Source organism: Neofelis nebulosa, chromosome 10, assembly GCF_028018385.1.
Source record: "Neofelis nebulosa isolate mNeoNeb1 chromosome 10, mNeoNeb1.pri, whole genome shotgun sequence".
Lineage (NCBI taxonomy): Eukaryota > Metazoa > Chordata > Mammalia > Carnivora > Felidae > Neofelis > Neofelis nebulosa.
The window spans coordinates 26,958,957-26,982,273 of record NC_080791.1 but is presented as its reverse complement, the minus strand read 5'-3'; the positions used below and the strand labels follow the sequence as shown (position 1 = coordinate 26,982,273).

Below are 23,317 nucleotides of genomic sequence, written 5' to 3'. Positions count from 1 at the left end.
AAAATAACAATAACTACTTAATGACCTCTACTATCAATCCTTATGCACATTTCCTTGATTTTTCTCCAATAGGCAAAAACTCATTATTGCTGATTTATTTGAATCAGGATCTAAATAAAGACCTCACAATGCATTTGGTTGTTTTATCTCCTCAGTGTATTTTATCCTATAATAACTCACTCTGCTTTTTCTCTACTGCCATTCTTGTAGGAGCATAAAGCATATTTGGAGAAACTGAGTTACACTTCCTATAGAATGTCCCATCTTTGGGATATAACCAATCATATCTTTGTCATTTAAGCAATTCTTCTATCCCTCACATTTCCTGTAAACTAGTAGCGGTTCTAAAGACTCGATTGGAATCAAGTTCAATTTTTTAGGCAAGAAACATCATAAGAGATACTTCTTGTTGTATCATCTCATGAGGCATGTAATATTTAGGCTGTACAACTTTTCAAGACACTAAGATTGATCACAGGTTGTATGTGGTGTCAGCCTGACCCTTCCATTATAATGTTCCCCATCAACATCTCAGCTAATAGTTTTAGCCTCATTAGTGAATGCTGCCTAGATCAATTACTTCATTAGAGGTTGAAAATGGCAAATTTTTAAAACTTCTACCTTTCGTTTTGCATTTATTGTTTGGAGTTCTATATAGAACCCACTTTATCAGATATCTAGTAACTGAAATACAGTTGGCGTACAAAAGATAAAATGAATGCTTTCTCATTATTTATTCATTTTTAGAATAATTATTATCTAGCAACTTCCAACGGAAACTATTAGGCTGTATTTTGTGTTTGTTGTTTTAGGTATCATTATGAACTCACGGGTTTTTTACTTTTTTTCATTTTTTTTAAGTTTATTTATTTATTTATTTATTTGAGAGAGAGTGAGGCAGAGAGAGAGAGGGAGAGAGAAGATCCTAAGAGGCTCTGCACTGTCAGAGCAGAGCCCAGTGCGGGGCTCAAACTCACAAATCATGAGATCATGACCTGAGCCAAAATCAAGAGTCAGAGGCTTAACTGACTGAGCTACCCAGGTGCCCTAGGATTTTTTTTAATCAAGCATTACAAATATAATGGAGACTTCCTAGGCAGACATCTCCCCTATCTCATTGCCCTTCTTTTTCTGTCAGAGGTAAATACTATCATGAAAACATTATTTATCATTCTCGTTCAAATTTTCATTCTTTTACCACATATTTTATATACATACACATTTAATAGCATTGTTTTATGGATGTTTAAATATTACAGAATTGTATTACACTACAGGTATTTTGCTTCAACCAGTTTTTTCCATACGATATTATTTTTTTCATAATTACCTATATTGGTAGATATATTGCTGGTTCATTTTAACTGCTGCATGTTATTTTATTTTATATATCACAATTTTTTCTGTTAATAAATTCTGAGGTTTTCAAATTTTGCTATTATAAACAATACTGCAATGAATATTCTTCAACACATCTCCCTGTGCACACAGCATGAAAATTTCTCTAGCGTATATTTCTAGATGTAAAACTATTGGGTCATAGCATATAAGCACCTTCAAATTTGCTAATTATAGCCAAATTGCTCTCCAAAACGGTTGTGCAAATCTATACTCCCACCAGCAGTGTACAAAAGACTTCATTTTCCCCCTATACTCAAGTAAAAGAAACAATTTTAGTGGCACCTGGCTGGCTCAGTTGGTGGAGCATGCGACTCTTGACCTTGGGATTTTGTTTGAGCCCCACGTTGAATGTAGAGATTACTTTAAAAAATAAAGTCTTTTAAAAAATTTTTAATAAATAAGTACATCCAAAAGTAAGATAACATTGTATGTCAATTATACTCAAATTTTAAAATTCTTTTATTTTTTTATTTAAAAAAATTTTTTAATGTTTATTTTTGAGAGAGACGGAGACAGAATGGGGCAGAGAGAGAGGGAGACACAGAATCCAAAGCAGCCTCCAGGCTCTGAGCTGTCAGCACAAAGCCCGAAAAGGGGGCTCAAACTCACAAGCTACGAGATCATGACCTGAGCCGAAGTCAGACACTCAACCGGCTGAGCCACCCAGGTGCCCCTCAAATTTTAAAATTCTTAATAAATAAAAGGTTTCATGTTCTTCCTACATCCTCACTCAAACTTGGTGTTGTCAGATTTTTTTTTTTTTTTTTTTTTTGTCCAACTCATGGGTATGAGATGATTTCTCCTTGGTATTGTAATTTGCACTTCTCTGATCGCTAGTGGGGTTGAGATTCTTCTTATATGTATGTTGGCTACTTGGATTGATGTTTTTATAGAGTGTGAGAGCAAACATAGTAGCTAAGACCACAGGCACCGGAACCAGACTTCTAGGCTCAAACTCGGGTCCACCAGTGACTTTAGGTAAGTTATTGAACATTTTCTGTGCCTGTTTCTTCATCTATAAAGTGGGGACAATAAATACCTATCTCACAGGGACACAGTAAAGATTAAAAGAGTTAATATATCTCAAGTGCTTAGGACAGTGCTTGCCTGTCACCATTATCATCATTATTGGTTTGTAGGGGCTTTTTCAATATTCTGGATACCTTTTCTCTGTTAAATTTTGCATTTTAAATATCTTTTCCCAAATGTCTGCATTTTTATCTTTTTATTTTGTTTATGGTATCTTTTGTTGTTGCAGAAAATTTGCTGTTAATATAATATGATAAAAATTATCCTTATTTTTTCCTATAGGTGCAAACTCTAAGAAATATTTTTCTTTTTTTTAAGTTTATTTATAATCTCTACCCACAACATGAGGCTTGAACCTACAACCCCAAGATCAAGAGTCACATGCTCTTCTGACTGAGCAAGCCAGATGCCCCTAAGAAACCTTTCTATACACAAGGTCATAAAGACTAATATTTTCTTACCTGTAGGATTAAAAAATTTTTTTTTACTTGTAGGATTTCAACCCACCTATGATGTAAGAGAAGGATCCAATTTTGTGTTTTTCCATACAGATAATAAGTTTCCCAAGCATTATTTTTCCACCAATTTGTAATTCTACCTTTATACTGAGTATATGATGTACGTATGTGTGTGTTCCTGGGCTTCCTATCCTGTTCCAGCAATTTATTTTCCAATTCTTGCATCATCCCATGTCCTAACTTTTAAGACTTATTTAAAAATAAGTCTGGGGGCGCCTGGGTGGCTCAGACGGTTGGGCATCCAACCTCAGCTCAGGTCATGATCTCACAGCTCGTGAGTTCGAGCCCCATGTCAGGCTCTGTGCTGACAGCTCAGAGCCTGGAGCCGCTTCGGATTCTGTGCCTCCCTCTCTCTCTTCCCCTAACCCACTTGGATTCTGTCTCTGTCTCTCTCAAAAATAAACATCAAAAAAAATTTTAATAAAAATAATAATAATAATAAATAGAAATAAGTCTGCATATCTAATAGAACAAGTTCCACCATCTTTTTAAAAATGAAATCTGGGATCTAGGCCCCTTGCTCTTCCATGAAGTCTCCTAGAACTCGAAGAACGGTGTAGACTGTGTCTAACATCTCAGAAAGTTAAACCGGGAGAGACTGGCTGCTAGCCGCTCCAACACAGAGCAAACAGAGGCAGTGGAGAAACCCCACATTCCCAGAATTTATCTGAGCGAAGTGTGGAGATATTTACTATGAGCCAGTTGTGGGGCATAAGAGAATATGTGCCTTTGTGGGATCATCTTAGTTCCATTTGAGAGGATCAGCTTCTATAAAGAAGTAGTGCTGTCATGGGTGGAAACTAAGTAGAAAGGGTGCATTCTTTTGCACGAATTAAATTGTAGGTGAGAGAATCTCAGAAATAGGGGGTCTCAAAGAAAGCCCATAGAGAGTTCCATGATTAAAAAAAAAAAAGTTAGCTTTAAACTTCCGCCCAGTCTAGGATGTTCTGGGAACAGTTCATAATAGTGCTGGGCAAGTAGGAGCTTTCCTACTGCTCCCCTCCCTTCCCCTACTTCAACCCCAGAGGAGTCAGAGACTAACTAATGAATGCATGAGATGGAAGAGGAAATCAACTGAGGGAAACAGATGACATAATACCCTGTTGTCTATTCCAAACTTTCCACCTGCTGCCGGCCCAGGTTGAGGATGAGGATAAGCTTTAACTTTGTAGTGCTAGAAGTTCGACTGTTACCTAGAACTATACGTTTTAATTCATAAACTGAGACAGTTTTTCATGATCAAAAGACTTTTTACTTGGAGTGGCCAGAAAAGACTATAGATTTTCATTTATTCATAGGTAAGAAAGAACCAGTGCCATATATCAGCTTTTAAGGACAATAGCAGGAAGAAAATAATGACACTGCATGGCTGTGTTCCATGGATCCTACTTATTTGAAGTATCAGCTATCTATATTTTTTTAGTTTTTATTTTAATTCCAGTTAGTTAACATACAGTGTTATATTAGTTTCAGGTATACAATATAGTAATTCAACAAATCCATTCATCACCCAGCGTTCATCACGACAAGTGCACTCCTTAATCCTCCATGACTCCCTAACCCACACCTATTTCACCCACCCACCCTTCTACCTTCTGGTAACCATCAGTTTGTTCTCTGTAATTAAAGGCCTCTTTTTTGATTTGTGTCTTTCTCTCTCCTTTTCCCCTTTGCTCATTTGTTTTGTTTCTTAAATTCTACATATGAGTGAAATCGTATGGTATTTGTCTTTCTCTGACTTATTTCACTTAGCATTATACTCTCCAGCTCCATCCATGTCATTGCAAATGGGTATCTATTGTTTTCATTGCACTTCCAAATTAAGTTTACTAGTCCTTTGTTTAGGAATCCTACATCTACATTTTTCTTTTCTTGTTTTGTCCTTGTCAGCAGTATCAAAGTTATACTAATTCATAAAAAGATCTGAGTGGCCTTCCTCCCTTTTCCATCATCTGAAACAGGCATAACATAATGGTTATATGTTTATTGATGATTTTGTAAAACTGGCCTCCAAAACCCTCTAAGCCTGGGGACTTTGGGGGACAGGATCTGTAATTCTCCTTAGGTACAGATAAGGTTTCAGGGGCCTGGAAACTAGCAAAGGATGGGAGCACCATTATCTCTGTGCATTGTGGGACCACCTGCCCTCCTCTGAAGACACCTCAGGTATCATAAATGCCTCACAGGTACCTCAGGAGAATACCAGTGCCAATTTGGATATCAAGTTTGGTAAAGTTGAATTTTTTCTCTTTTTAAATAAAAATCAGATAGAAATAGGAAAAAAAAAAAAACAGGAAAAATATTGCCTCCCCAGACACCACCAGAACCTCTGTATGCCCCCTAGTCCCCATCTTTGGAGACCACTGCTCTAGAGAGTGAACTGAGCATAGCCAGCAGCTAAAGCAATTCCCTTACATGCTCTGTGGAGAAAAGGAGCAGACAGGAAAAGGGAGCCAGCATTGGGCAGTGGCCATGTGCAGGTATTTTTAACCTGTGGGAGGCAGCATGATATTGTGCATTTTAAAACGAGTCTGATCATAAGAATCACAGAGCACACTTGTTAACAAAAGAGGTTCCCAGACTTTAGCCCAGACTTATTGAATTATAATTTCTGGGGCAGAGCTGGGAGTAGAGGAGAGAATGTGCCTGAGAACCTCTATGTTCAATAAGCACTCCAGAAAGTCTTGCAAATGGGCAAGTTTGGGAAACACAGAAAAGGAGAAAAGGCAAGTACTTTGGAGTTAGGCTCCAGTTGAGTTATAACTCACCTTTTAATAGTTGTGTGGCTTGAAGCATGTATGTTACTCAATCTCCATCTGCCTCCATTCCTTCACTTAGAAGAGAGGGGTTAATCATACCTGCCTGATTCTTTAGTTGCAAGGATTAAATGAGAGGATATATGTAAACTCTCCACACAATGTCGGATACTTGGTAAATGGTCATCTTTATTATACAGAGAGTTCTGGGAGAAGACATTAAGCTTAAATTACCAACCTACAAAGACATTCATTCCTGAAGTTGAGATGAAAGTACAGTACCTCAGTTTTTCTTGCTTGTTCTGTATCCAGTCCCATTTTTCTGATAACAGTGCCTGTTTTTTTTCTTGGGAACACACGACCACTTTCTATTGCTAGTTCACATGGTTCAGGTTGATGGATTTGACCCTGCCTTTCACCCACAGGGGTGAGCGTGATTAAGGTGTGGCCAGTGAATATACTCCATTCTCCCTGGCCATCACGATGGATTCAGAATAAAGAGCATAACTCAAGCTGGTCCAGTGAAATTCCATCTTGAAACTTTCACCAGAGATGTGAGCCTGGAACTAAGCTGCCACCTGCCATCTTGCCTGAGGAGGGGAGTGCCCATCTAAGAATGCAGCAGTAGAGAAGACTCACGATATGGAGAGCATGGGACCAAAGCTTGAAGATATTTTTGAGCCCTGGAATCTAGACATGCTGAAGCAGTTCCACCCCAGGATTTTTCAGTTATGTGAACCAATAAAAATTTTGACATAAGACAATTTGATTTAGATTTTCTGTTACTTGCATTCAAAAGAGTCTTGACAATGATTTTAAGGCATCTCTTCAATTTTAGTCTCCAGCTTACTGTGTAATCATGCAAGCCTTTTCCTTGTCTGCTACATTTCCTAACTTTATTAGGAAGAAGCAATCCCATGGCCTAGCATTTAGACTTGATGGATAATGGAAATTGCTACAGCATGATCACTCTCCAGGGATTAGAAAACGCAAATCCTTTCCATCTAAATGGATTCTTTTCTCTCAGGGTGGGAAGGAGCTGATATTTAGGTAAGTCTCTGTTTTTGTTCTCTAAACTCTGAGAATGGTTGCCATTAAAGGGCAACACAACAATTAAAAGCTGTTGGATCAGAGAATGACAAGCTTGGCTGGTATGCAACACCGTGCAGCTGAGATGATTATTCTCAATTAATGGGCAAACATTACACAATTGTCTCTTTCAAGTCCAGAGTGCTAATATATAATACACAATCAGAGGGCATTGTACATTGGAATATAACTCATTAGCCAGTGCCAATTCTTTACTCCCAGAAATGAAATAGTCCCTTGTCTATGAAAGCTGCTATTTTGAGTCTTTTAAATTTGCAGTTACAGACCAGGTGAGGGATATCAAATTGGGAGGAATCCAAATGAAATTTGGGGTAGGAACTCCTATGGGAACCCATTATTAAGGCAAAATGGCAGTAGAACAAGGAGCATGGCAGGGCAGCAGTGGAAGGTATACTTTGACCTCCCCAGCCTCCCACCAGGAGCCAGACTTAAGGACCTTTGACAAATCTGGCTGAGGCAGCATCTTCCCTGTTGAGGGACATCCCAGAATGGACATGTCCCTATGTGACTGCCCAGTGAATACCAAATAGATTGGGTCATTTTATTCAAACCTGGAGTACTTGGCTGTCCCGGCACATGCTCTGTGGATGAACTCAGAGCATGCTTTAGTCCCACATAGCTGCTGAAGTCTGAGCAGCTCATAGAGCAAGGGACAGAGGTGAGGAAAACACAGGGAGGATGATCAGAGAAGTCTAAGGAAGGGGATTGGATTACAGTCAGATCACAGGGTGTGGGAGACTCTGGGACAAATTCATGGGAGAGCCTAACCAGCTGGCACGGAGCTGAGAACTGTCACAGTCAGCTGTGCTGAGCCAGCTGCACTATGTGTACATGTAGAGTGCAGGGTAACTGGGAGGAGGAAATCTTAACAGTTACCAAAAACACCCACAGTCCATCAACTCATTCAACTGAAAAACAAAGCATGCCTCTTGGACTCTAACTCTCGCAAACCAAAGAGATGTCTACAAGGTTATCCAGTTTCTTGCTTCATAGGACATGTCTTCCCCAGTCTTTCAAAGGAGGCTTCTAAATGTCAGGGCTGTGCTAGGTTCTAGGGATATGGGGGAAATATGTACAGTACTTTCCTCTAAGGAGCTCACCACTTAATCAACAATTACCAACAACAACAACAACAAAAAATGCAGTAGGAGCTGGGACAGAAGAGAGCATAGGTACTACAGGAGCCCAGAAAACAGGCACCAGATCATGTAAGTTGTGATTTAAAGCTAAAGAATTTGTGAGTTTCTTTAAACACACATAAACTGCTCTTCACATGCCCCCCAACATTATGCCTACCCAACAGTGTTCTTTCCTCCAAACCAGTCTCATATAGGTGACCCCAACATGGCAAAAAAAAATCCCACCATGACTGTCAAGGTCTAGTAATAAATTGAATGTTTTATTCTCCCCTGTGTTCTCTGTATACATTTTCACATCTTGTTGTTTTTTTTTTTCTTTTCAAGTGTGTTGTTTACTCTGGTTGGTAGAATACGATATTTAAAAGGTCAGGGTTTAACTTTATGGGCCATTTAGCTTCATTTGGAATGAGGACAAAGCCCCCACAACCAGAGGTATATCTGTCAATCAAAGCCAGAGGCCGCGGAAATGTCTGCTGTGACCTTGGTTACTGGGAGCCAGAGCAAGAGACCAGAGGTGGTTTACTCCTTTCAAAGCTATCATCATTACCAGGTAAGCAATCAGTTGGAAATAGGCGTTAGATAGTTTGGCAGCAGTGTATATTCGTAAATAAGGGTAAGTGTGTGTGTGTGTGTGTGTGTGTGTGTGTGTGTGTGTGTAATGTTTTGCAATTCCCCTGAGGGCAGCAAAAATAATAATTATTATGATCCTACAAGCATAATTCCAGATACTGACAAGCACTTTCCCTTATAACTTTCATGTCTGTGTTCAATATCGCCTCTTCACAAAGCCCTTCTCTGATCAGCACTAGAATGTAAATTCACAGGAATTGTTGTCTATTTCGTTCACGGTCCATAAAATGAAAGCCCTGAGCTTTTAAAATATCAAATTCCATCAATTACATTAAACAACACACTCAAAAAGAAAGACAAACAGAGATGTGAAATCATATACAAAGAACATCCACAGTGAAGACACAAACATTAAATGGTCACTAGACCTGAAGGGCCTGGGGGCTGTTTCCCCATGTTGAGGCAGTGAATATGAGACCAGATGGGATGAGAGAACTGTTGAATGGGTGTAATAGAAGATGTGGCATTTCAAGAGTGATATACGTCAAAGACAACCACTAAACTCTTCACAGCTTACATGGTCTGGTACTGTCTTCTGGGAGCAGTTCCTAGGACGGTGCCTGTCACATGGTCACTGCTCAATAACTATTTATTGAATGTCTAGTGGAATAAACAACCAAGTTCTTTAGTAAAGTTTTCTTTCTTTTCACTTAGCTTTATAAAAAAGTAGCACAGTGAGGGGTGCCTGGGTGGCTCAGTTGGTTAAGCGTTGACTTTGGCTCAGATCATGATCTCAAGGTTCTGAGTTTGAGCCCTGCATTGGGCTTGGTGCTGACAGCTCAGAGCCTGGAACCTGCTTTGGATTCTGTGTCTCCCTCTCTCTGCTCCTTCCCCACTTGTACTCTGTCCCTCAAAAATAAATAAACATTAAAAAAAATTTTTTAAAAAAAGAACATTGAAATAGTTAAACATTTATTTTAGTGTAAAAAGATAATGCCAGGTCTTGATCTCACCCCATTTTTCACACACCCAGTTCCCACATCCTAATAGCAACCTCCCCCATTATCATTTCCATTAGTTTCTTATTTATCCTTCCAGTTTGTTTACGCAAATCACATACAACTATATTTTTATTTAATTATGCAAAATATAATGTGATATACACTCTGATATTAACCTTGCCTTTTTTCACTTAATAATGTAACCTGATGAACAAAGAAAGTATTATATTTGAATACTATATGAATAGTATACAGTCATAAAAAAAGAAGGAAATCCTACCATTTGGACAATATAGATGGATCCCCAGGGCATTATGCTAAGTGAAATGAATCAGACAGAGAAACACAAATATTGTATGATCTCATTTATATATGAAGTCTAAAAAAACAAAGAAACTCATAGAAGAGAACAGGTTGGTGGCTGCCAGAGGCAAGGGGTAGGGGTGAGCAAAATGAGTGAAGGTGATCCAAAGGTACAAACTTTCAGTCATAAGATAAACAAGTTCTGGAGATATAATGTACAGCATGATGACTATAGATAAAAATACTGTTTTGTATATTTGAAAGTTGCTAAGATCTTACAAGATCTTAAAAGTTCCCATCACAAGAAAAAAAATGTAACTACATGAGGTTATAGATGTTAACTAAATCTACTGTGGTGATTATTTTGCAAGATATACATACATCAAAGCATCGTGTTCTATAATTTAAACAAATACATTGTTATATGTTGGTTATATCTCAATAAAACCATGGAGGAAAATATAACTTGGAGATTCTTACATATTCAACTTGGAGAATGACTTAAAGTTTTTTACAGTTCCAGTTAATTCCATTGTATGACTGTTCCACAGATTATTAAGCCAGTCCATGTGGATGGATGTTTGTGTCGTTTCCAATCTTTTGCTATTGAAAAGAAAACAAAATCACTCTATACTATATGATAGGGTAAATTCCCAGAGATGGAGCTGCTGGGTCAGATAGTTGATATATTAATAATTTTACATATATATTGCCAAATTGCCGTCCAAAGTAGTTATACAAACTTATATCCTCATCAGCAATGTAAGAGAAAGTCTGTTTCCCCACAGCCTTGCCAACAGAGTTTTATTTAACTTGGAATTTTGTTAATTTAATAGGTAAAAAAATAGTATCTCAGGATGGTTTTGATTTGCATTTCTCTTATGACACAGAGCACTTTATTTCTAAGAATGGACACTTCATAGTTTTCTTACGTTTCTATTAGGTTAATAGTATTTTTATACTTCACTTACAGGAACACATTATATAGGGAGATTAGCCCTTTCTCTGTAATGTGAGTTGCAAAAACTGTTTTCCACTGCTGTGTTGGTTAATGTTTAACAGTGGTCTCTGGGGAAAATATGCCCTGGTTCACAGCATTTGGCAACTTCCATGATGTAAATGTTCCCACCACAGATAATGTCAAGCTACCAATATGACATCTCTAAATGTGGAATTGGAAAGAGATGTGCAGCAGCGGACCATTATATAATATCTCCACGGTACAGACACAATACGCATAAATAACCTCAAGAGCATGGATGACAGTAAAATGTAGTTAAACAATTAGAAAGGGATGCGTTTGGAGTATTTTTTACCTTTGTTGGTAACATTCTGTGTTTAATTATAAGCCTGTATGACTTAATTTTAAATAATGGCTGTGTTTGATAATCAGCTTTCAAAATTCTTGAAAATTAAATAATCAGCTCCTGTGAGCCAGTGCAGGCCACCTCCAATGCATTACTGCCTCTTATTCCATTTGTTTTTTGCCTTTTGACTTTTTCTCAAATGATGTTTTTCACCATACAAGTGTTTGATTTTGATGTCATTCTTTTGTTTTTGTTTTTTAAGAGAGAGAGAGGCACCTTGGTGGCTCAGTCAGTTAAGCATCCGACCTCGGCTCAGGTCATGATCTCTCAGTTCATGGGTTTGAGCCCCACATCAGGCTCTGTTCTGACAGCTCAGACCCTAGAGCCTGCTTTGGATTCTGGTATCCCTCTCTCTCTCTCACTCTGCCTCTCCCCCACTTGTGCTCTGTCTCTCTCTCAAAAAATAAATAAACATTAAAAAAAAATTAAAAAGAGAGAGAGCACTAGCAGGGGAGAGAGGCTGAGGGAGAGAGAGAGAATCTTAGGCTCTATGCTCAGCGCAGAGCTCAACACGGGGCTCCATCGCATGACTGTGAGATCATGACCTGAGCTGAAATCAAGAGTCATATGTTTAATGAACTGAGTCACCCCGGCGCCCCTGATGTAGTTTTATTCATCAGTCATATTTTTATGAGTTCAGAATTTTGAATAATGATTAGAAGACCATTCCCATTCCAAGATTATAAAAGAATTTTCTCATGTTTTCTTCTAGTACTTTTATGGTTTCATTTTTACATTTAAATCTTTAATCCATTTGTTATGTGTGAGAGGTAGGGCTTCTACTTTCATTTTTTTCAGAGGCCTATCCAGTTATTTCACACCAGATGTTGAATGGTTCATCTTTTCCCATCCTTAATAATAATAATAAAGCCATCTTTATACAGTGCAGCTTTCTTGATTTCAATGATCATGGTATTTACCATCATTTGAATAAAAAGTTTTAATTATGATTGCATTTTATGAACAGCTTCCCTGTATCTGCTCATTTGATTCTTTAACCTGTAGTGGTAGGTTGGATAGATTATAATAGCTATAATATTTTTATGCCCAGCATACTTTCCCATCCTCTGCTTCCTGAATCCTTTAGGGAATTTTCCCTCCATGCAAGGTGATCCTGGAAAGGATCTATGGTATACTGGCCAAGTCACTGGGTTACACATATGATTTAGGCTGGCCAATCAACAAATCCCACCACACAGTGATTGGCTAGGGTTTAGACATCTAACCTGAGCAAGGCAATGTAATCTTCCTTGGGACTGATATCTGAATGAGATTTTCCATTAGAATTGTTAAGCTGGTAGATACATTTTTTAGATCTTCTTAGCTGACACAAAATTAAAATGGTGTGAGAATAAATCCAAATAAAAACAAGTAGAGCTAAGAAATGGAGAGCCAGAAAGTTCTGAAGGGATTCTTTAGGTCTCAGGATCCAGCCAATGCCCCTTGGACATCCAGAATGAAGCCTATAAATTCCTTCCCCCCCCCCCAACTTAACCTAGTTCAACATGGCTTCTTATAGCTTACAATCAAAAGAGTTCTAATTCTCTTCAATAGATATTATTGTTCCCACATTACAGAGGAAGAAACAGAAGCTAGGAGAGTTTAGATTCAATCATGATGAAGAGTGTTTCCCACTCTTAGCTCTTACTTCCTGGTACCCATTTTTCTAGCACTGACACTACCCACTCCCCCCAATGACCACTTTGTGTACTGTATCCCAAAGAAGATTCTCTGATGATGACAGGAAAAAAGGCCATGAAAAGGAATGGAGGCTGCTTATTATCCTTTAAAATATTCAAGATCCTAAATTAGATTGTTCTATTATTTCTTATCAGCTTTTCCTATAGCAAGGTGAAAATCTCCTTGACTCAACTTCTCAATATAATCAAGGTCTTGGCTTTATCCCTAGTGTCTCTGGCTAGACGAATGTAAAAGGTTGTTATCCAGCAATGATATACTCAAATCAGCCTCAGAGCTTCATTGCACATTGGGAGAACAAATTTGTTTTTTTAAAGCTCTTTTATAATTTGTATTTCTTCATGCGCTCTAGAGTAGTGAATACCTAGGAAACAGAATAATACTGAGTTGGAACAAGCTCCTCTAAAAATTCTTTTTTCCTATTGAACAGGTAACAATTAGAGCTTCACAATTAGACATCTTTTCTTTTATCTTGAAGTATAGATTGCTGTTAAAATGCAAACAGCCCCTGAACATGTTTACACTCAAGTCTTATTCAATATGTACACCTTAATGTGAATTCATTTAGCAGATTATTTCCTTGGAGTATTATTTTCACTGAGGGAGTAGGAGGCAAAAGAGGATAAGTAGTCAGAGAAGAAGACTGAGAGGAGAGGTAGGGGTGCTACTGGCAGGAGAAAGAGGTTGGAAATGGAAAGATGGAGACAATTACTAAAGGCTTACCTTCCCAAGTCACTTCTGAAATACAGCTGTGAACCACAGTCAGGATTAGGACAAACTGATATGACAGCTACCATTAGGAATGAATTGAATTAGACAGGTTCTCTCAGCCCTGAGGGGAGGCTCTAATTTACACCAGAACCAGCCATCTCATTATTTTCACATTTTCTTCTACTAGATCATTTTTGGCATTGCTCAAAACCCTTCATGAGCTGGAATCAATTTGCATCCAGAAACAGACCCTACCATTTGTAGCATGTAACTGCAGCTGTCCCATACTGTCAGCAAGCACCAGCTCCCTGAGCAATTTACTACCTGGACAGAACATTTCAGAAGCTTATCTGTTCTCAACTGTCATCCAATATCCTAGTGGATTCCTCATCTATAAAACTTTAACTACCCAAACAAGTTCTTATTCCAAGTTTCTTGTAGTGGCTAAGAGTGTCTTTGTTCCCATTTTTTGTGACTGCACCCACCTTCATTTGGGTCTCATGCCAAGGCCTCTAATGTCCTTTGGTCAAAGTCCAAGTGAAGGCAAAACTATGTTGAAAAAGAAGACATCATCAAAATGGCAGCTAGAAAGCTCCAAGCTTTCATCTCCCCACAGAAATATTTTCTAAAAGCAGAAACTAAACCAATCTTACTGGATCTCTGGAAAACACTCAAAGGTTTACACCCACCAACCAAACACCTAATAATAATAATAATAATAACAACAACAATAATAATAAAAAGTGATCTTCAAACAGTAGGGAAGTTTTGTGGCATTTTTACTCACCCTTAGTCTACCCCTCCCCAGCATGGCAGTGGTTTTGGTCTTGAAGTGGTGGTAGCCTAGTTCCCAGTATTATCACTCAAACTGGAAGGAGCAGGGAAGACCTTATTTGCAAATTAGTGTGTATATCTCTTCGAAATTGTCTGGTGGATACCTAAAGGACTGAGGTAAGGAGCTTGTCTCTGTTATGTCTAACTCGGAAATCATACAGGAAAAGCAGTGGACACTACTCATAAATTTGCAAGATGACTACAGACCCACAGACTTCTGGGGCAAGAGATTACAAGTGGAAACACAACAGACTATTTAAGGCACAGAGGAAAACCTGGGATGCAACTGGGAAATTAAGGGGAAATTAATATGTGGGGGAATTTAGGAAGCCACATGCATATCCAAGCAAGATGCATGCTCAGAAAAAGTCTGAGAAGATCTTAAGCTTTCACCTTGAGCAGACTGCTAGCCTCAGAACAAGCCTACCTAAGTGCTGAAGGAATGCCCTAGCATAAAATCAATCTACAAACACTGGAAGAGTTCTGGGCATTTAAGGAAATCTCGATAAAAACAAGTGCCAAATGTCAGCTAAAGGCACAGAGACTTCAGTGATCATATGCAGAGGATTGGCCTCTGCAAAAATAGTCGGGAGAACACTAAAAAACTACAGACTACTACAGACTTCAACAACACACACACACACAATCAAACCCTGGGGAAGGGGGAGAAATGTGATCTCCAGAGGTTACTATATTATAATAGCTAAATTCCAATTTTCAGCAACAAATCACTAGGTATAGATAAAAACAGAAAAATATATCTTATTCAAAGAAACAAAATAAATTCACAGAAACCATTCCTGAAAGAGCCCAGACATCAGACTTACTACAGAAAACTTAAATATGCTCAGAGACCTAAAGGAAAACATGGATAAAGAACTAAAGAAAACCAGGGAAATGATGTACAAACAAAATAATAACAGCAACAAAGACATAAATTTTAAAAAAGAAGTGAACAGAAATTCTGGAGCTGAAAATTACAACATTTGAAATGAAAAATTCACTAGAGAGATCCAACAGCAAACTTGAACAAATAGAAGAAAGAATTAGGAAACCTGAGAACCAGACAATTGAAATTATGGAGTCTGAGGAGCAGAAACAAAAAGAATGAAGAAAAGTGAACAGAATCTAAGGGACCTGTGGGATACTATGAAACATGCCAACACCACACTATGTGAGTCCTAGAAGAGAAAAGAGAAAGGGGAAAAGACTATTCGAAGAAATAATGTAAAACATCCTAAATCTGATGAAGTACATAAATCTACAAGTCCAAGAATACATAAATTTTATGACTCCAAGAAGCCCAATGAATTCAAAGTAGGGTAAACTCAAAAAGATCCAGTTGAGACACATTATAAGCAAACTGTCCAAAGCTGAAGAAAGAATCTTGAAAGTGGCAAGAGGAAAGTGAACCATCACCAAGTATTAGGGATCCTCAATAAGAATATCAACCAATTTCTCACAAGAAACCTTGGAGGCCAGAGGAATGTAGAATGAAATGTTTAAAGTGATGAAGAATAAAAACTGTCAACCAAGAGTTCAATAGCCACCAAAACTTTCCTGGAAAAATAAAGGAGAAATTAAGACGTTCCGAGGTAAACAAAAACTCAGGGTATTCACTATCATTCAGTAATGCCTTACAAGAAATGCTTCAAGTTAAAATGAAAGGATGCTAGACAGTAACTTGAAGCTCTATGAAGACATAAAGATCTCTGATAAAGGAATTAAGATAAAAAATGCATAAAATAATTACAAATCTATGTTATTGGGCACTGTTTGGGGTCAATTTATGTCCCCCTCAAAATTAATATGTTGAAGTCTTAACCTTCTGTACCTCAGAATATGACTTTGTTTTTGTATAAGGTCATTGCAGATAAAATTAGTTAAGATGAGGTCACAATGTAGTATGGTGGGCCCCTAATCCAATATGACTGATGTAACTATAAAAAGGGGAAATTTAGAGACAGGTCCACAGAAAGAATGTCATATGACCATGAAGGCAGAGACTGGGATGATGTTTCTGTAAGTGAAAGAACACCAAAGATTGTTAGAAAACCACCAGAATGTAGGTAAGAGGCATGGAACAGATTGTCTCTCACAGCCTCAGAAGGAAGCAGTCCTGCTGACATGTTGATCTTGGACTTCTAGCTGCCACAACTGTAAGATAACAAATTTCTACTGTTTAAACCACCCAATATGTGGTAACTTGTTAGAGTAGCACTAGGAAACTAATATAGGTACATAATATATAAAAATGTGACTTGTTACATCAGTAACATAAAGTTGGGTGGGGAGGGGGATACAGCTGTAGAGAAGTGGAGGTTTTGTATGTAATTGAAATTAAGTTATCAATTCAAATTAGGTTGCTATAACTTTAGGATATTTTATGCAATTATCATTGTAGTCACAAAAATATAGCTATTGAATACATACAAAAGGAAATAAGAGAATCACAATCTGTCACTACAAAAAAATTAACAAAACACAAAAGAAAGCAGTAATGGAGTAAATGAAAAACAAAAAACTATAGGACATATAAAAACGAAATAGCAAAATGACAAATGTAAGTTCTTTATTATCAGTAATTATTTTATTTTTTCTTCCAAGTTTTTTATTTAAATTCCAGTTAGTTAACATATAGTGTGATATTAGTTTCAGGCATAGGATTTAGTAATTCATCACTTATCAGTAATTACTTTAGATGTAAATGGTAAACTCTCCAATCAAAAGGCAGAGACTAGCAGAACTGATTTAAAAATATGATCCAACTATATACTGTCTACCAGAGACTCACTTTAGATCCAAAGACACATAAAGGGACTGAAAATGGAAGGGTGGAAAAAGATATTCCATGCAAACAATAATCAAAAGAGCACTAGGATGACTATACTAATATCAGACAAAGTAGAAATAAAGTTAAAGTCTGTTACAAGAGACAAATAAGTATTGAAGAGGGCACCTGTTGGGATGAGCACTGGGTGTTGTATGGGAACCAATTTGACAATAAATTTCATAATAAAAAAAAGGAGATAAATAAGGACATTATATCTTGACAGAAGATTCAATTCATCAAAAAGATATAAGTATAAGCATGTATGCACTAATCAGCATATATATATATATGCATTCATACATATATTCAAAACAATTCTGAATAAATTTTAAAAAATTGATATCATACATCTTTAGGATTATTTATTTAATTTGAGAAAGAGAGAGAGTGCACAAGCAGGGGAGTGGCAGAGAGAGAGAATCTCAAGCAGGCTTTATGCTGCCATCGCTGTCAGAGCAGAGCCCAATACAGGACTCAAACTCACAAACCCTGAGATCATGACCTGACCTGAAACCAAGAGTCAGATGCTTAACCAACTGAGCCACCCAGGTGCCCCCAATGCATCATCTTAGCAAAATAGAATGAAACTAGAAATCAAAAATAGAAGGGAAGTTTAAAAAATCAAAAATATGTGGAAATTAAAGAACATAGTCTTAAACAATCAATGAGTTGGAGAAGAACTCACAAGTGAAATTAGATAATACATTGGTAAAAATTAAAATGAAAATAAAACGTATCAAAATTTATGGAATGTAGCAAAAGTAGTTCTAATAGGGACATTTACAAGGGTAAAAACTTACATTAAAAAGAGTAAGGGAGAGGGAGAAGCAGAAAAGGAAGAAGAAGGAGGGAAGAGGAAGAAAAAAGAAGGAGGAGAAGAGGAAGAGGAGGAGGGGGAGGTAGAGGAGGGAAGAAGGGAGGGAAAAGAAAAAATATGGAAGGAAGGAAGGAAAGGTATCCACATGGGGGGGGGGAGAAAAAGGTAAAATTACCTGTGTTCACAGTCAACATGATCTTATATGTAGAAACCTTAAAGATTCTACACACACACACACACACACACACACAACACACATACACACAAACACTGTTAAAACTAATAAAAAATTCAGAAAACTTACAGGATACAAAAATCAACAGTCAAAAAGAGTGCATATTTCTATATTGCTATTTCTATATAATAGCAATAAACAATCTAAAATGAAAATTCCATTTACAATAGCACCAAAAAGAATAAAGTGTTTAGAAACAAACTTAACCAAGGAGGAAAAATAAGTGTGCACTTACAACTATAAAGTGTGGCTGAAAAAAATTAAAGACAGAAATAAATGGTAAGACATCCCATGTTTATGGATTGGAGACTTAATAATATTAAGATATCAATACTATCAAAAAGCAATCTACAGATTCAATGATATTTCTATCAGAATCCCAATGACATTTTTTGCAGAAATAGAAAAATCCATTCTAAAATTCACACAGAATCTCAAGGGACCCCAAACAGCCAAAACTATATTAAAAAGAAAAATAAAGTTGAAGGACTCACACTTCTTGATTACAAAACTTACTATAAAGCCACAGTAATCAAAACAGCATGGTACTGGTATAAGTATAAACATATAGAATAGAGCCCCCAGAAATAAAGTCTCATTTTGTGGTCAAATGATTTTCAAGAGGGGTGCCAAGACTATTTAATGGAGAAAGGGTAGTCTTTCAACAAATGGTGTTGGGAAAGTTGGATATCCATATGCAAAAGAATGAAACCGGACCCTTACCTTAGCATCGTATGTAAAAATTAACTCAGACTGGATCAAAGACCTAAACATAAGAGCTGAAACTATAAAACTCTTAGAAGGCAATATAGAAAAAAACTCTTAACATTGGATTTTGGCAATGATTTCTTGGATATGACATTAAAAACAAATAGACAACAACAATAAAAAGTAGATAAATTGGACCAAATTAAAATTAAAACTTTTGTTACTCAAAGGACACTATCAAGAGAGTGAAAAGATAACACACCAAAAGAGAGAAAATACTTGCTGATCATATATCTTTTATCCAGAATATATAGAATTCCTACAACTCAACAACAAAAAACAAACCAATATAAAAAGAGGAAAAAGACTTGAAAAGGCATTTATCCAAAAAAGATACACAATTGGTGAACAAGCAAATGTAAGGATGCTCCACATCACTAGCCATTTGGGAGATGCAAATTGAGACCACAAGGAGATACTAGTTCATGCTCAAAAGCATAGAAAGGAAGGGAGGGAGGGAAGGAGGAAGGAAGGAAGGAAGGAAGGAAGGAAGGAAGGAAGGAAGGAAGGAAGGAAGGAAGGAAGGAAGAGGGAGGGAGGGAGGGAGTAAAAAGGAAGTGTTGGTGAAGATGTGAGAAACTGGAACCCTTTTTCAGCCATTTGCCTCATCACATCCAAGCAAACAAGATGGATCACCAGCAGCTCTACTGGAGCCATTCAAGGAAATGTGGCCAGCATTCTCATTTCTTGCTGCATCTGCTCAAACCAGCACGCTCTGAACTGGAAATACAGCCTCAATATGTGCTGCTGGTGTTTCTGTCAGGACACGAAGGATATAGGCTTCATTAAGTTGGATTAACTGAACTTCCTTGAATGGGTTATCCAAGATACCTACCTTAACTGCAGATATCCAAGATACCTACCTAGTGTCAACTCATTGTACATAAAATAAAAATACTTCAATTATGAAAAAAAAAAAAAGAGTTGGAACTCTTGTTCACTGCTGGTGGGAATGTAAAATGCAGCCACTTTGGAAAACAGGTGTTGTGGTCCCTCACAAGGGTAAACATAAACTATACTACCATAGGATTCAGCACTTCCACTTCTAGGCTTATATTCAAAAGAATTTAAACCAGGGACTCAAACAGATACTTGTATACCAATATTCATAGCAAGACACTCCAAGTGTCCATCAACAGACAATGGACAAACAGAATGTAGTATACATATACAGTGGAATGTTTTCTAGCCTTAAAAACAAATCAAATTCTGGTACATGCTACAACATGAACAAACCTTGAAAACAGTATGCTAAGTGAAATAAACCAGATTAAAAAAGGACAGATATTACATGATTCCACTTTATGAGTTACCGAGAATAGGCAAATTCACAGAAACAGAAAGTAGAATAGAGGTTTCTAAGGACTGTGGGAAGGGTAGAATGGGAGTTATCGTTTAATGTACACAGAGTTTCTGTTTGGGATAACAAAAGTGTTCTGGCAAGGATTAGTGGTAACGTTTGCACCACAATTCGAATGTACTTAATGTCCCTGAATTATACACTTAAAAATGGTTAAAATGGGGGGCTCTTGGGGGGCTCAGTTGGTTATGCATTCAACTTCAGCTCAGGTCACAATCTCATGGCTTGTGGGTTCGAGCCCCATGTCGGGCTCTGTGCTGACAACTCTGAGCTTGGAGCCTGCTTTGGATTCTGTGTCCCCCTCTTTCTCTGTTCCTCCCCCACTTGCATTGTCTGTCTCTCTCCCAAAAACAAATAAATATTTTTTAAAAATGGTGAAAATGGTAAATTTTCTGTTATGTGTATTTTACCACAATAAAAAAACTTAACTATACTGGGGATGAAATGTGTTTTCATAGCCTTCCCAAACCACCCATTAAGTGTCATTTAATTTTTTTCCCTTTATTTAACCAAAATTTATTGAAAGCTAACCAATTGTCAGCTCTCTGGCAGGTTCTCAGCTTTCAAAGATACACAAAAAAAATAGTCTTTGTCATAAAGGACTTTATAATGTGCTTGGAAAAACATAAAATAAAATTAACAGATAAAACCATGTGATAAGTATCATGGTATTGGTTAAGTATACAGAAGTTATGAAGCACATAGGTAGGAGCATTTAGCTCAAGCAGGAAATATCTGGAAACATCCTTTCTAAAGGATATTAGTGACTAAGCTGAGTCTCAACATATATGAGTTAGCCAGAGGAAAGGGGAAAAGGGTTTCTCAGGCAAGAGACGTGATACATAAAAAGACACAGACAGTAAAGAGAATATAAACAGATTGGGAAAATATGCAGATTGAGAAATATAAGCAGAATATAAGCAGATTGGGAAAATATGATAACCTGAAATTGGTGATGGTAAGGTGATGAGAGGAAGATAAATATTGGAGAGTATACAAGGCTCAGAAAATAGATATCTTACATTATATGGGAGTTTGAACTGTATCCTAAGGGCAATGAGTAAAACATTGTACAAGCTTTTAGAAAGAGAAATCATGTGATCAGCTCTGTATCCCTGGCTACACTGTGGAGAATGGACAGAAGAGGGGCTCAACTCACCAGTCTTACACATGAGAACTGGTGAAGGGCCTGAACGAAGGTGCTGGTAATGGCCATGGAGACCAGCAGAAAGAATTAACAAATGTTCATGATAACAACTCAGGAGACTAGTTACTGGTTGGGTATGGGGGATGGGAAGACTAAGGTTTCTACCTTGGGAAATTTGGTGAATGGTAATACGATTCACTGAAATGAGAAACTCAAAGGAAGAAATAGGTCCAGGGCAAGACAAATAATTTTTCTTTGGAAATGTTGCATGTGAAATGATCGTGGGGCAGGAACAGATGGCTATTCGTTGTGGAGCTCAGGAAAAATGCTTGATGTACAGATATATATTAGTGAGCCCACTAAATAAAAAGGAGACTTTGCCTTAAATTCAAGGAATTGACATCTAAATATAGAATCCCATTGTAGAAGCAAATATACTCCTTCCAACACAGGGCAATTTAAGGAATGGAGCAGCTCCTCCACATGACATCAAAATCAAACCATAGGAGCAGTTGCCCTCTCAACTTTGAATGCAATAAACTTATGATAATAAACCAATTATTGGTAAACCTGGAAGCTTTCCAAATTGGTTCTCATTTTGAAGCAAGGAGGGACTTCTTCTGTATACCTTGCCTATGGCAATTCAAATCCTAAATCTCCTTTTATATTTGAGATGAATCCTTTGGAAATTTTGTCAACAACCAGAAAAGAATAACTAAGAAAGAAAAACAAAATGAAATAAAAATAAAACAAGTGTTAGTGTGCTGTATTTTTTTATGGATATTCATCAGTTTTTCCCATACCTGTTCTTCCTTCCTTGTACTGCCAACAGAAATTCTTCTTCCTAACAAGTGCATTTTATTTGTAGAAGAGTCCTAAAAGCAGAAGAAAGGGATGAAATAAATACTGACACATGCAACAACATGACTGAGCTGTGAAAACAGGCTAAGTGAAAGAAGTCAGGCACAAAAGTACATATTGTATTATTCCATTTATATTAAATGTCCACAACAGGCAAATCCATAGATAAAGAAAAATTTTTGCTTGCCAGGCTCTGTGGGTGGGGAGAACAAAAGGGTGACTGCTAGGGTGTACAGGGTGTCTTTTGGGGATGATGAAAAATGTTCTATATTGGTTGTAGTGAAGAACAATTCCATGGATACACTAAAACTATAGGAGTGTACACTTCAAAACAGGTGAATTGTATGGCATGTGAATTAGATCTTCAATAAAACTGTTACTAAAAAATAGTGGAAGAGGGAAACACAAGATTGGGCCAGAGTAACATGTGATGATGGGAAAAGGGTCAGAAAGTTGCTGACTTTGCAGATGGAAAAAGGAGACCGGGAGCCAAGGAATGCAGGTGGCCTCTGGAAGGTGGAAAAGACAAGAAGATGGATTCTCCCCTTGAGCTTCCAGAAAGGGACAGCCCTGCCTACACCTTGCTTATAACCCAGCAGGACCTGTGTCAAGGCCCATAGAACTAGAAGACAATACATTGTGTTGTGTTATGCCACTAAATGTGTGGTAATTATTGTTATGGTGGTCATCAGTTGTGAGTGAGAGTAGGAAAGGAGGTATTGGGGGTTTGACAGAAGAGATGTTAGGAAATAGTCATCTAGGAAAATAAAAGAACGAACTGACTAGCAAAATGTAGTACGAGTACAAGCCCGCATTAGGAAAACACAAGGGAATTGGGAACACCTTTTCCCCCATCTAG

The 23,317-nt window shown here is 37.5% G+C and overlaps 1 long non-coding RNA gene and 1 pseudogene across 1 annotated transcript in view; one reads left to right on the top strand and one right to left on the bottom strand.

Moving 5' to 3' along the window:
* Window positions 1-23,317, bottom strand: part of LOC131487067 (uncharacterized) — a 73,626-nt gene that overhangs the window by 39,018 nt on the left and 11,291 nt on the right. The window contains exons 2-3 of the long non-coding RNA XR_009249592.1: window positions 22,401-22,472; window positions 14,089-14,152 (exon numbers count right to left, since the gene is read on the bottom strand). This is a non-coding gene — a long non-coding RNA (uncharacterized LOC131487067). The remainder of the gene's footprint in view (window positions 1-14,088; window positions 14,153-22,400; window positions 22,473-23,317) is intronic.
* On the top strand, window positions 19,718-19,999 carry LOC131487066 (small ribosomal subunit protein uS14-like; annotated as a pseudogene).